This window comes from Symphodus melops, assembly GCF_947650265.1.
Source record: "Symphodus melops genome assembly, chromosome: 13".
Taxonomy (NCBI): domain Eukaryota; kingdom Metazoa; phylum Chordata; class Actinopteri; order Labriformes; family Labridae; genus Symphodus; species Symphodus melops.
The window spans coordinates 21,497,962-21,512,694 of record NC_136703.1 but is presented as its reverse complement, the minus strand read 5'-3'; the positions used below and the strand labels follow the sequence as shown (position 1 = coordinate 21,512,694).

General features: G+C 44.2%; 1 protein-coding gene across 1 annotated transcript in view; it reads left to right on the top strand.

Annotated features, from left to right (window-relative positions):
- The window catches only part of camta1a (calmodulin binding transcription activator 1a), a 292,114-nt gene that overhangs the window by 214,272 nt on the left and 63,109 nt on the right, over nt 1–14,733 (top strand).

Here is a 14,733-nt window from a genome sequence, read left to right as displayed (position 1 = left end):
TGTTTTGACGGATTTAGTTACAGTAGCAAAGAGATCAATTATTCAGCAGAGGCATGCATGGTTGCAGGATTAATGATGCATGCAGCAGATAAATCACCTATTGGTCTCCCACCCTTCTGGGAGATGGGAAACAGTAACAAGACAAACATAGAAACACGTTTGACGTTGGCATTTTAGATCCATCCTTTACCATTTGTAACCTTGAGATTTCAGGAGAGAATGGGGACGCGAGCACGTCCTGCCACAAATAACCATCCAGATTTGGGGATGTAATGTCAAAAAACGAGCACATTATATCATCTTGAATGCCGACTCGGCTCTGAAGGACAGAAGTATCTCTCTGTCCTCAGACTGTGCAGGGATATGAAAAAGGAGGCCTGTAGTTGCTGTTGAGAGATTGAAACGATGCTATATATTACAACCTCTGGAGACCTGTCGGCACACCAACTTAGCACCCCCACCATCCAACTGTCTCCATCTCTCTTTCTCTGACTCGCCCATTGTGATCCTCGCTTTGACTTTGGTCCTTTTCCAGCTTTCTTACTTCTACATCTTTGTGTATTCATACAGCGCATCTATCCGTGTTCCTGTCTGTCTGTGTGTCTGTCTGTCTGTCCGCCTGCTTGTATTTGTACGTGTATGTGAACTGGCTCTACCTGATTCCATTTGCTCCACCTCTCATCTGTCTCTTTTGTGTTTTGGCTGCCAGATTGAACTTGTCTGGTAATTCAGATGCGTTTCAGCCCGCATGGATCTGTGTGCACCCATAACTCTCCTGCTCTATTTGTCTGCCTCCTTTATCTGTTTGTCTTCTTTATCTGTCTGCTCCCTTTGCTGAAGCCCTGGTCCTAAACAGCCTCCTACAGTGAAAATCACACACCCTGGTCAGGTCTCCGTCTTCAAGCACAAAGCTTAGTCCGGCCAGAATGTCAAAGCATTTCTGTTTGGCTTCCATTTTTCTTTCTTTCTTATTCTTACCCTGCCCTTCTCTTGTCATTTCTTATTGACTGTTAAGTTCCTTCAAATACTGATTGATTGATCGAATTGGTACAGTGTATATTAATCAACATTTCATCAATTAGCAACAATATTAAGACCCATTAAAGACCGAGCTCTGTCATGAACACCTACGCACTAAGTGATATACTTGATGACCATAATGATGATGACGACGATGGTTTTGTTTGATGATGACCTTTTTTGGATGGTTTTGATGCTGATTAGAAGAGAACGACGTTGTGCTTCGCTCCAGTGCATTGCACCAAAGCTGTGTGTGTACACATAGTGACGTTGTTTCTCGATCCTTGCTCGTGTTGTACTTGCTCTCCGACGTGCGCCGCTTTGAATTAAAGCATCTGCAAAATGAATTGAAGAATATTCATTTGCTGAATTTTTCGAAATACATTTCATCCATAGTCCTAAAACACATAGAATGACAGGTTATTATCATCAGCCCCAAAAGTGTGAGCAGGAGCCTATTAAATAAATCAATAATTGCAACATTTAGATTTTTCAATGATATATTGATTTCAAATAACTTGATTTCTTCCGCCCCAGGACAGAGTTCCTCTATCAGCTTTCGAGTCAATGGTAATCACTGTTGGCTCAGTCAAATCAATCTAGCTGTTATATTGTTTTGTGAACTTTGTTCAGCCGACATTTTCATCTATTTTTGCCGTTTATTTTCCTCATCATCACTTTTACGCAACCTTTTTGCAGATTGATGTGATTAAAGTCAACTGTCTGGTCTTAATTGTACAATTCGCTACAGATAAAAGTCCGAGCTTGAAAAGTCCGACCAGAATAGAGTATTCAACACAGCTCTATAATAACTCCATTCAGAAAAGTTCCCCTGTTTGTTGATTGTTTAGACAAACTAATAGACACTGTTGTGTCCTGAAGTCTTTCTCCGCTAACCTTTGACTTCCAGATTAGAGCAGTCACAATTAATTACAAGTGGAGGCAGTATGGAGGACTTTGGTCATATCAAAGCAGCAACAGCGCACGCAGACATTTTGCACACAAGCGATGGCAGAGGAGGGGATAAGGGGAGGTGAGGTAGCCCTGGTGGAAGTGGGTGGATCAAAGCAGAGGATGGTGGCAGAGTGCTGTCCCCCCGCTGTGCTGCTCAGATAAAGACAGGTTAGAGCCACAGGTCCCCACAGTGAGAGGAAACCCAGGCACGAGGCCAGGGGAGATGCATGAACAAGCCAGCTTACAAACATCTCATAATAACTCAGGCAGAAGAAGCCCTCTGAATTAAAGTGTCACTTTTCATTTGCTTTCCTTTCCTTCTTTTTGGCTCACTGGTTGATTTTTCCTTCTCTCTCTTTCTCTCTTACTCCCTCTTCCTCGCCTGCCTATGCCCAACCCCTCCTTCCTTCATTCTCTTCATCACATTTTGCACAGAACATGGGCTCCTTTGGATGCGTCCCCCACTGTCTTCATCACAGGGCTGCCTGGGGCTCTCAGGCTCCTCCATCTGCCTGCTGTGTGTCTACAGCTCTCCCTGTCTCTCTTTGCTTGTCTCTCTGTCTGTTTGTGGCCAATCCCTGTCTCTCTGAATCTGTCTTTTTGTGCGTATGGCTCCGCGTCTGTCTGCAGGGCTTTGTCTCCCCACACACGAACAGCCAGATTGGTAAAGTTTAAGCTTTTTTGGCTATATGCTTATCTACAGTGGATACAGACGGCTTAATATTCCACAAAGGACATTTTGCCTTGAGTCAACACTTGTTGAAACCATGACAGCAGCAAATGAGGAATAAAGTTAGCTCCAGCTAAAATGTGTCAACGCTGAATGTGCCTTATCAAGTCAGTCTGGTTATCTGTAAAGCTGACAGCTCCAGAATACAAACTTCTGTTTTCAGTCTGTTGACCTTTTTATAAGCCCTGATAGACCTAAACTCAAGGGTAAGTGTGATAACAGAGAAACAGCTCCGCAGCAAGGCTTTTTGTGTTGTTCCGTTTAGGTGGTTGCTATGTTGTTTTAGTCGCAGCTCTCCACAGTGAATGTGACGTAGGAGGCAGAATGTACAGTTTGGCTGAGATTCTGCTGTGTCCATCTTTCCTTGATCCTTGCCATTACTGTTATTGTTCTCAATCCTGCTAATCCTGCAGCTGAGCCTGGCTGTCCAAATTGGGTGATCTGCCGTGGCCGAGGAAGAGGAGAGGAGAATGGGAACAGAAGCAAAGTGCACAGAAGCTGATGAAGGTTGTTGCCACACTCTGAAATGGAGCAGCATCTTCCCCGCAGGGCTGGGAGTGGGAGGGGGGGAAGCCGTCGGTCTTTAATTGGGCACCGTGGGCCATAATAAAGAGATCTCTCAGTATGGAGAAATAGAATGTTTGGGATACAGAGAGATATGGATGGCCGAAAGAGTGGAGGGGTGAACCTAGCGAGCTTTAATGCAATGTGCATTGGCAGGTGTCGCTCCGCCTAATTTCACGCTCCTGTGAGCGAATGTGCACCCAGACGATCGCCACTTCCAAGTCCCGCTCTCTTTCCTCCTTTCCCTCTTTCTGTTTCATTCTCTCTGCCTTAATGTAGTGTTCCGAGTGACGTGTTTGTCCTTCCACGAGTCTCTTTGCTCTGCCCAAAATCTCAGTCAGTCCAACGATTTGGGATGACGGAAATGTGTTCATTGTTTTGCTTTTGCTAAACGCATCAGGTTATCAAAGACATACCATGCGAGGCTGTTTTAGAGCAGTCAAAGAAATGCTGGCATCGTGTTTGAGCCCTCTACATGCCGGTTCTTATGCATTCCTCATTTAGTTGTCTAAATCTTATTCTGGACAAGAAGCCTGAGTCAAATCCATGATTTTTTTTGTTACTCCGCCTTTTTCTTCACAAATCCTTCAGTTGACATTTAGGCTATTTTTAGTCTTTTATGTGTTGTCCTTAAGATACACATTTCCCAGCAGAAGATCGTTTTAGGGTTTTGGAGGTGGAGTAGTTGGGGCTTGTTGCCACAGTAAGAAGCAGTCATCATAACCCTATATCTAAAGCACATGCTGTCTCTAACCTGTCAAACATAAAGCATCCTTCTACCACCTGCACATTTAACACACTTGGTGGCCTCAGAACTTTTTTCTGTATACAGTCACTGAAGTCAGCAAGATTTTTTTCTTTATCGAGGTGACACAATTAACAATGTAACAAAGTTGCGATACATTTTGATACAAATGTATTCATTATAAAAGGTTACTCTAGGTGATTCTGCCATGACAGGAGAGTGGACTCTGGTGCTGCTGAAACACCAGAGTGCGAACCTGTAAGCTCCATGACAGTTAAAATGTGCAGCATAAGCACTAAATGGAGACAAGGTGACAGTTAAGGAAACACAAGGGGCTACCTTGTCCATCTGTCACATCCAGGCTGTATGATGAGGACTGAAGAACGCTTTTTTCTTTTGCTTCTGTCAGTAATCCGGCCTGTTGACGTTCAGGCCAGTGAGTAGAGATGGTGTGTGTGTGTGTGTGTGTGTGTGTGTGTGTGTGTGTGTGTGTGTGTGTGTTTGTACGTCACACAGGAGGACTTTCAGAGTTTGACATGGGGGCATCCCGTGGCAGGAGAGACGGAAACAACTTGTGATCCTTGATGCCCCCGCCCGGCCTCTTCCATGACCCCTCCGCTGCTCCACCAACCTCCTTCTCCCCCTCTCGCTCGTCCTTTACCCTCCTCTCCCCTCATCACCAATCCTCCGTCCTCACCCCTCCTCACCCTGTCCTGGCCCCTCCTTCCTGTAGTCTGTGTTTGTGTTGGGAAGATTAAGCTGCTCTGACAAAGCTGTGTTTACAAATATGCAGGCAGAGAAACAGGCCAAGCGACGCTGAATAGGAATAGAATACAAATTGCTTTTTTATCTCTCTTAGGGCCGGGGCGAGAGAAAATGTGTTTGCGATTGTTGCTCCTCCGCCTGTGAAGGATAAAGCCTCAGTACTGGGTTTGGGCTCCCTGTTAGCATTCATTCTATCCTCTCCTCTGTCTCTCTCTCCACGTCTCTCTGTCCTCCCACTCCCTTTCTTCCTCTCCCCCTCTCCATGCTTTTTCTCCTCTTTGTCTGCTCCACACCCTCTCTGTCTTTTTCTCCCCCCGGCGGGAATTTTTCTCTCGCTGTTTCCTTGGTAATCATATCTCCTCTCCTCTCCTCAGTTCTCTCCTTCCCAACTATCTCATGTCTCCCTGATGTGTGCTCCTCTCCCATCTATATGTGCACTCCTTCCTCTGCCATCACCTTGTTCCCTCAGTAATTTTCTCTCTCCCCCCCCCCCCCCCCCCTCATGTTTCCATACAAGTCTCTTCCTCTCTCTCTTACTCCCTCTGAATTCTCATCCCTCCATCCTTTTCTGTATCCTCCACCCGGTAGGACTTGTCATGATTTACAGTCTCTCTCAGCTCTTCCTTGCTCACACCGGAGATATTGGAAAATTTGGAGTGCCTATAGATCACTGCGTGGGGAGAAGCCGTGAGCCTCCGCTAATCAGCCCTAACAGAACTGTGGAGCATTACAAATGTGAGCTCTCTCTAACAATTAGGCGGCATGTCTGCCTGGCATAACACACGACAGGGGAGGCAGAGTCTGTGATGTCATCTTCAGCAGGTCTCTGCTCTACACTATGACTGTGTGTGTCTGTGTGTGTGTGTGCGTGTGTGTGTGTGTGTGTGTTTTAAGGGGAACCAGTGGGTCGGATGGTTGGCTCTCATTAATGCAGAGGACGTGCTCCCCTTCTCAACACAGTGGCACTTTTATCCTTACCTCAGCTAACACAGGGGAAGGTTAATGGGCGGTCACACAGACTCAAACAATGCCATCTATGTTTATTAAGCAGCAGTCGTCTCACCATGTCATTCTTTTATTAATTATTATGTAATTTTAAAGACAGGACATGCCTTGAGGACGGGTAATGAACTTAGTTTTTGAGGACAAAGTCTGGAGTAAAGAAAACTGAAGCTTGATGGAATATTTTAAGGCTTTGAGCTACATATTGGCCAGAAACTCGCCTCCTTACCCATCCTTATTCACGACCGAGGACAAAGTAAATTCATAGCCATGCTGATCCTGTGTTGACATCACTCTGGCTGTTGTCCAGCACATGCATTTGGGTTTGACTAAGCGCAATGGAGACACTCTGTACGGGAAAGTCTCCTTAGACTCAGCTGTTTTCAGACCGACCAAAAATACCAGCTAAAACATGACCCCTGTCCTCTTCTTTTAAAACTGTGGTACAATAAGCTGATTGCAGTATCCATTACTGTGTCTTTTAATGGAATGAAGTGCCTGTCGTGTTTGATAGCCTCATGCTTTGGATGCAAACAGATGCCCATTACTCTTTTTGCAGCAAGATGAGTTTTCCACGTCTGTTCTCGACAGGCAATCAAGAGGTCAGCTCAAAGGTCGGGTCATACGGAAGTGGTGTCTCCAGATAATGACTGGTTTCCATTTGCCATTTTACCTTTTACTCATATACTTAACATCCATTTGCAACCTGTCATCCCTCACATTAGTATAATTTGCTCATCTCCTTGCATAGACTTTTAACTAAACCCCTTATTTCTGCATAAAGATGCAGCGACTTCAATCACAATTTGTGCAAGGCAGCCTATTAGTGTTTGAAAAACAGAGACTCAACTGGGCTAATTTAATCTGTAGTACATATCCACAAAGTAAGGCCACTTTTTTATGAGTCACGCAAAGTCAGCGGAGGAGAGGAGAGGAGAAAGATAAGAGAAATGGAAGCCCAAGTGAGGGGAAAGCGGAATGAGAACATTTTGCTGTTTCGGCCGGAGCTCATAGTGCGTCTACTATAGAAACACAGTTTGACTTCAGAGAAGCTGTCAGGAGCACTGTGAGGTTTAACTGAGCGTTCCTTTGTTGACAGGCATCAATGTGTCGTGGTCAAGTCAAGGCCTCCGCTGGCTCTTTGAGATGAATAAAAAATTGTTCGACATATTTACGAGCCAACAGTTTCACCTCTGCGTTTGTGAAAGGGGTTTGAAACATTCTTGTTAGGCTCCAGTGAGAATGTCTTTATGCGAGGCTATATTTAAAAGAGAAGTTATTACTTAAGAGAAAAATATTCACCGGCTTGTTTATTTTGTTTGTTTATGCAAAGTATCCCTCTAACTGATGTGTTATTGGGTGCATGAATATCTGATAAGCACTCCTATTTGTCAATGCAGACGCCGATAGTTAAGAAGCTTGTTGTACAAAGCTTGTACAATTTATGGCCTGAATCCATCTCTTCACTCCTTACCTTGGCTGCTATTTATAGCTAGCAATGTCAAAGAGTAGATTAATGAAAGGCAGGAGCATGGATGCATTAGGCTGTTATTTATATATTCTTATTTTTGCCAAGCCTTGCCATGCTGATGTTTCTTGGAGGATCATGATAATGAATTTTACATGTAGTCTGGCTGTGACCTGATGCTACTGGGAATTTTTATGCAGCTTGTGTGTCGGTGCACTTAAGGTTGTGTGCATTATGCATATTTGTGGGCTTGTGTTTGTCCTGTGCACGCATGCCACACACGCGCACACAGGCAAAACTGTATTTTTGTTTCTGCTGGTTGATGTGCATTATTGTTATTTTGCAAGTGTGTTTAGAGGTGTGTTTATTTGTGTGTGTGTCTGAGTATGGTGGCACACCATGGGCCCCTTGCCACCCTTCCATCCCATTAGCCGAGCCCAGCCCCTGCCTGTGTCTGCTTTAACCTTGGCCAGCGGGCTGGAGGAGAGGGAGAGTAATTCTAACCTTAAAAACCTGCTGATTAAAGCTAGTTTGGTGGAATTCGATTCCACTTAATGCCTTTGGCCTTGAGCCCAGCTGGCTAGTATTAGCATCAACAGACACCGTGTCTTCACTCAGGGAGACAGACTTGCACGGGCATGAGCGGGGCTGTAAACCCCACGTCCCCTCGTTTATCTCCCCGTCTCTATTCTTCCCTCAGTCCAATATGAAACTCTTTTATCCAACTCGTCCTCTCTCTTGTCCTCCTTAGCTTCAGGGATGCACCCTGAGAGAGGGAAAGCGTTTTGTTTGGAATGTGGTCAGGGGTCTCTTTGTAGCCGCCTTAGTCCTGTTATTGTTTTCCTCTTGAACTTGATGTATAGCTGTGCTTACACGTCCAGCATGGCTAATTAATTCTTCTCTTCGGGGCCTGTTTATCAACTGTTTGTGCTTATTTTGCAATAAGCAGGCTTTTTTTAGAATCAGTCATTTCAATAACACGTTCACTTTTTGTTAAAGATTCATTTGTTTTGCTTTGTAGAGGAGTTTTGGTTTGTTTTTCATTTTCTCCATTAGCTGGGGCGCAGCCTGCCAATTCATTTTGTAGCCCGTTTCAGTTGTGACTGATTTAGAGGCTGCAGCTGGTCCAACGGAGAGCACGGGGGAGATAAATCTAAGCCTCTTTTGATTTATTATGTATAATGTCTCATCAGCCGTTGCTTAAGTCTTCAGATGCACTAAAGAATGATCCTGTTGCAACCATACAAGTAGTGGAAGTAGTGGCTTATTTAAATGGGTATGAAGAAGGAAGAGAAACTTAATGGAGAAAGCCTTCAGTGGGATAAAAGCCACAGTGATTGTGCCAGAAACATACAGGAGCTGTACACTTCTGTCTGAATACAAAATGCAAGAGAGATATTTTACATTATGGGCATTCTGGGCAGAGTGCCACCCTGACACTACAGATAATTTGATTCACGCTGAACGATTGGGAAAGAGGAGTTTAGAGCGTCTGTCTGTGAAGGCAGCAGGTGAAATGCAGAGCATTACGGCATCAGTTGAAAATGAGCTCATCCTCCAAACTGGAAGTGGCACTTTTCAGCCGTAAGTCGTCTAATCACGTCTGTATAGAGCCAGAAATCGTTGCATGATCAATAGTCATCATGGATGCTGTCAATGGTCGGGGTAGCTTGAATCTTGCATGGTCCATGAATCTCTATTGAGTATAGATTTTGCGTTCTCTCCACGGATGGGGTTTGATAGTGCTCCCTGATTGGCTGCTGTGTGAGCTCTATTTATGCCGTTCTGCCCCGGGCTGAATCACCTGCCCCAGGCATCCACATGAACAGACATCAGTATATAAATACACACACAGAAGAACACACACTCACAAAAGGATACATTGTGTCCAATGAAGAAGTGAGCCAGAAATGACTTGACCGGCTGGATGTCCGTGTCAACAACGGTGTAATAGAGCAAGTCTTTCAAAACAAGGAGAGCTGAACAAACGTATACGAGATGTGACTGTGGATTATTCACATCCAGAGTGATGATGTGTGAGAGCAAACGTTGGCCAAGGTAACATAAGAGGACACTAGATAATAGATCTCCCTGATAGAGTAGACTGGATGATATCACAGACAGAGATACTTCATTATGTTTTAATTAAACTTTATTTAAAGCTCCTGTGTGTAGTTTAATGTGGTTGTGAAACATGCTGAAAATAATAGTGGGGCATAGGTGTCCGACAAGATCAGGAATGACCATCCAAGAGTGTCCTCTTGAGGCAGACTCCAAGAAATCAGGAAATTACACACCCAATTCATAAACGCTTATTTTGACATGTTCACAGGCTGATACAGAAAAGGCTTTTGGTCCTATTAGTTATTTTCTTCATCGGCACACACTGTTCGGGGTTAATCTTTTATAGCTCATCCTTTACCCTTATGAAGGGTATGAGTAATTCCCAGCATGGCGGCCACCACTGACGGGCTTCCAAAGCCTCCTGCAGTAACAGATTAGTGACATCACTCAGGCTTTGTGTATTACTATTTACACCTATAGGGGGGCACAACTGACTGACATGAGCGATCTGATGTGAAGAAAGCGTACTGTATGGGTCCTGTAAACATACAACCACTGCAGTGACACCTGTACGCATTTATGGATGAACGTCGGCATGCAGATGGCCGAACATGAGGATGATCCGTGTGCAGACATTTCAAGGTGGCTCAGGATTTATAAAAAAGAACATTGAACATTACATTTTTGGTTGTTGTGGTATGTTCCCTTTTAGTATGGATTCTATGAACTGATTACTACATGAGATCCCGAGACAGGAGCAGTAAAGAGAAAGTAAAGTTGTACATCAACACGGCTGTAGATTTATTTAGAAAGTCTCTTGAAATTAAAATGTGTTTTTGAATGGAAAGACATGGAATATAGACTACAAGTAAAGAAGGAGCAGACAGTTACATGGACTCTGAACATAGACGTGTAAAGCTGTTAGGAAGTTGGAGGTCATAAGGGGACATTTTGTATATTTATGCACATATTCTTGTTTGTGAGCGAGTTGTGTATTCCCCATTTAGACTGACAGTCTAGCTGAATGACAAATGTGTGGCAGCTTCTGACAGTAAGACGTTTGCATCACTGCAGGAAAACAGCAAATTGCCAACATAAATAAGGTGCCACGCTCTGATTAGGTCTGTCTTCACACATCATTATGGTCTAATGAGAGAGTTTCCTCTCTGTCTCAGTCTCAATATAACCACAGTCACTTTCGTCTCTACGGACTTAGCATTTTCATAACCCGTCTCTGTGTGACACCTGTCAGCCATGATGGATGAATGTGAGCGAGGTGTCGCCCGGGTAACAGGCAGGCCAGGGGCGGGACAGGTAACCAGCGGTGGCCCTGCCTTTATGTGTGAAGGCTTTATTTAGGCCGAACTGTTTATCACTGGGATGTCTGGCCTGGTTGCCCTGTGTGAACTGCGATGCTGCTCCACTCAGGACCGCTTTAACACCCCGAGGGGGGGAGGGCTGCGTGTTGAGGGCCAGGCAATAATACCCTCTCGTTGGGCCAAGGCAGAGTTTCATCGCCTTGGCTGCTTGCTTGAGTGACAAGAGCGAATGAATTTGCTGCATCAGTGTCTGACTTTGGAGGACACACGTCTCTGTAACTCTTTTTTCCTGCTGTCTGCAGTGACAGCGCTTGAATACATTATGGACGTGCTGCTCGTGAATACCTCGATGAAAGTGTTGCGCTTTATTGTTCTGTTGTTCTCGTTTACGCTCCGATTATGTGCACGTGAATTTGCACGTATGCATTTCTTTTTTGAACTGTTTGTATGCTCTTCATAATTACATGCTTGAAAAACGGCCCTTTTAATGAGCTGATATTTCTGCACGTGTGTGTAACGATGGTTTAATTGCTTGCCCTGTGATGTGCTGTCATCTGTCACAGCCCAAAGACGGCAAAGAATGTTTTGTGCTGCCGTCACTTTGTTACCCAGACACTCAGCATGCAGAGAGCAGCAGAAACACCAGTAACTGATATGCGTCTTGAATTACTGATAAGCGCTTGAGTATGATGAGCTTTGTGTACGTGGGTGTGCTTGTGCTCTGAAAACGATCTCTGCTGGCCTTTTCAATCTTGCTCTATTGTGATTGTCAGGATTTGTGCGCTTAAGTGTGTGTGAGTGAGCGTAACAGCCTGTGAATATTTTTGCATGAGTAGTTTTGTGCTTAAGAACTCATTGTCTAATTCTGTGGGCGTATAGTGTGAGAGCACAAGCTTACGTTGTGTGTTTGAAAATGTGTTTGATGCCCACTGTATATCGGCGCTGACAGGTGCAACAGTTGTGTTATACGCTTTAAGCTGCTTGTTTGTCTGGCACGCTGCTTTGTGTGGTTGAGAAATGAAGTAAACAGAGGGAGAGGAAAGCAGCCTGGGGGCTAATTTATTCGCTCCCCAGTCACCCTAGTCACTGAGGCCTGTTGCACCGGCCCACCTGTCAATCCTGAGGAGCGAGCCATAGCATCATCCAACCGCGCGCAGCCACTGCACAGAACTCTCTCAGTGGGCCAAGCGCTTAAGGCTAGAGCAGTATTAACTATGATATATCAATAAACTCTCTGTAATCAGAATTAACAAGAGCACAAGTTTATGAAGCGGGGGAAGAAAAATGTCTGCAGCTCTCTGCTGGCGATAGCAATACATACACTGGTCGGATAGAGCGGTCATCACAGTTATACCAGTATTCTCTCAGAGTAAGTAATCTGAGTAAGCGTGACGGCTAGTTTACGAAGCAGAAAGTGAATGCAAAGTTACAGTTTTATCTGTAAGTTTGAAACTTCCAGTAAAATACTGAAACGACAGAATGCATTTCTGTTTGTAAGCACCTTTCACTAAAGCACTGTGAAACACAGCAGTAGTGAAATGTATAAACACTTTCAAGCCTTATAGATAAAAGTGCCATATTGCATCACAACCGCCTAATCCCTGAAAAGAGCACCAAGTCGACTTGATGGCATAAATTCTTTCAAAACTGAACGGCAGAAATGTGCGAGCTGCTCGTGGTTGTGGCTGACTGTAGTAATGTGATGTTCAATGCACTGTGGGAGTGGGAGGAAGTGTCTGTCTGTTGCCAGCGTGGAGTAATGGATGGCAGAGCTATGGGAGTGGGAGGAGGCATACATCCTATTTCAGACAGCTGTAATGGATGAGAGTACAGCACACACACACACACACACACACACACACACACACACAAAAATAAGAACGGGAGGAAGTCTGTGTGCCGGCACTATCTCAAACTCTCACACAGAGTTCAGTGGTATTGAAATAAGTTCACAATTGATGTTAGCGGAACAATGGAACACCTGGAGGAGCATCTGAATTGGTCATAGGATGTCTTTATGTGTGACTTTTTTTTATGCACACACACAGCCACATGCACCTATTATATTTGTGCCTGTGTCTGATGTGTTTGTTTGTTTGTTTTTAAAGCTGTATAATGTGTCTCTCCCCATGTGCCCAGTCTGTGTAGCTGTGCGGTGGGACTCTGGTATAATTAATCAGCCGTTTTGATGTGTGCAAATAAGTGTTTTAACAAACTCACTTACTCAGCCCACCCCTGTTCTTTTTTTTTTTAACTTGGTTTTAGTTAGGCAAGACAAGCATATAACACACTTCAAGGCACCTATTTATCACATGGTCCTCCAAGCAAACGTCCCCATGCCCCTCCTTTCCTCACTCCCTCCTTTCCTCCACTCTTGCCCTCTTCTCTACAGAGCCCGAGGATATCCGCTTTAACTTATTGAACAAACAACTACTAAATAATGAAGCTGTATCAGTGCATGTGTGTGTGTGTGTGTGTGTATGTCGGACTAGCAGTGTATAAATCACCCTCGCTGTGATTTCTCCTGATTTCTAAACAAACAGTTATACCAAAGTGGATTGGAATGAAGCTTAACCCTCCAGACCTGCTTGTTTGATTTATTCCTGCAAGAGCCAAGCTTCGACTCGACTTAAGAGAAAAGCACCCTTACCCTTATCTTTCACAAATATTGTATCACACAAATAACTGCCTGCACTCCAGTTAGGTGTTTTTTTTTTTTTTTTTTTTTTTGGGTTGGGGGGGTTGCTGTAATCTTGTTGTTGCCATGAAAGAGCTAAAAAGCAGAGCCATTCCCCTCTGGGTCACCTGGGAGTCTGGGCCTTGGGTCTCTCAGAGAGGGATTGAGGAGGGGGGATAAGTGCTGCCGTGCTCCACATGGTGCTTTGCTACATTTGCCCGTGCTGCCGCCTGGTGAAAAAAATGTCTTTTGGCCCCCTCAGGCCGATACCGGGAGGTGTTATCAGCCCCGCCTAGCTTGCTCCACGGTAACTACCCCCCAGGCAGGGTATTATCTGTTTACGATAAGGATATTAATAACACTGTACTTCAGTTATGTGCCTTGGTGCCTGGCGGGTTGAGTTTGGAAGGAGGGTGGGTGAGGAAGGAGAGCCTGAATCCTTCTGTCAGGATGTTTCTCTAAGATCAGGACAGGGTTAAAGTGAATGAGAGGGGAAGGAAAGGATGAAAGGGAAGGAGTCATCTGGTGATGCTAGTGATGGATGAAGTACCTAAAAGCCATACTTTATATCATTCCAGTGGCTGACTTTGGTAGAAGTTTGCCTCAGTCAAAGTCTTGAAGTATCTGATAGGCATGTCGTGCTTTCACAATTTCATACATTTGAAATGATCCGAGTAATAATCTAAAATATATATATGTCAATACCACAGCAAAAACATGGTTGGAAGTACCCAATATTGGGTCACTTCTAGTTTCTAAATAAAAAGGACAGGTCAACTCCTGCACACTGTCTAAACTGCACCAATACATAGGCTAATTATTTGTATTGCAATTTAACAATGTCTCTTCCTCTGCTCTTTGTCTGTTTCTAACAGACATAATGTAACTTTAGCATTGCTTTAAGATGTCAAAAGGAGTTAAGAAATGACCATTTTTGCTGGACTGCAAATGTCTCTCGCTGCAGTATTGACAGTAAAAGTACAAGTAAACGATGTTAAGAACAAAGAGAGGGTTCAGAATTCTGGTGAACGATGGATGTAGTTTTAATTCTAATCCGCCTTCAAAATTGGAGTTGTTAGGAAACACGACGTCTTCACAATCTAAAGACACTGTTGCTTTGTCCGTCTCCGTCGTGTATCAGGGATCACTGTTGAGTTGTACTCTTTAGCATCTGACATGCCTGGACTTTGCTTTAAAGGAAAACGTGGGCTTTGAAATCTATCTGTTACATATTAGTCCTGGAGATTCTGCTAATGTAAATCTTTATTTTCAATAAATAAAATAATTGTGATTGTAAAAAAATACTATTACATAGTTACATTGGTACGTGGGTAATTCTGAGGTGTTCAAAAGGTAAACCCCTTTTCCATCAAGGTTTGCTTCCGTGGACAATTGCTCTGCCATCTGCTAATGAAAAATAAAAAG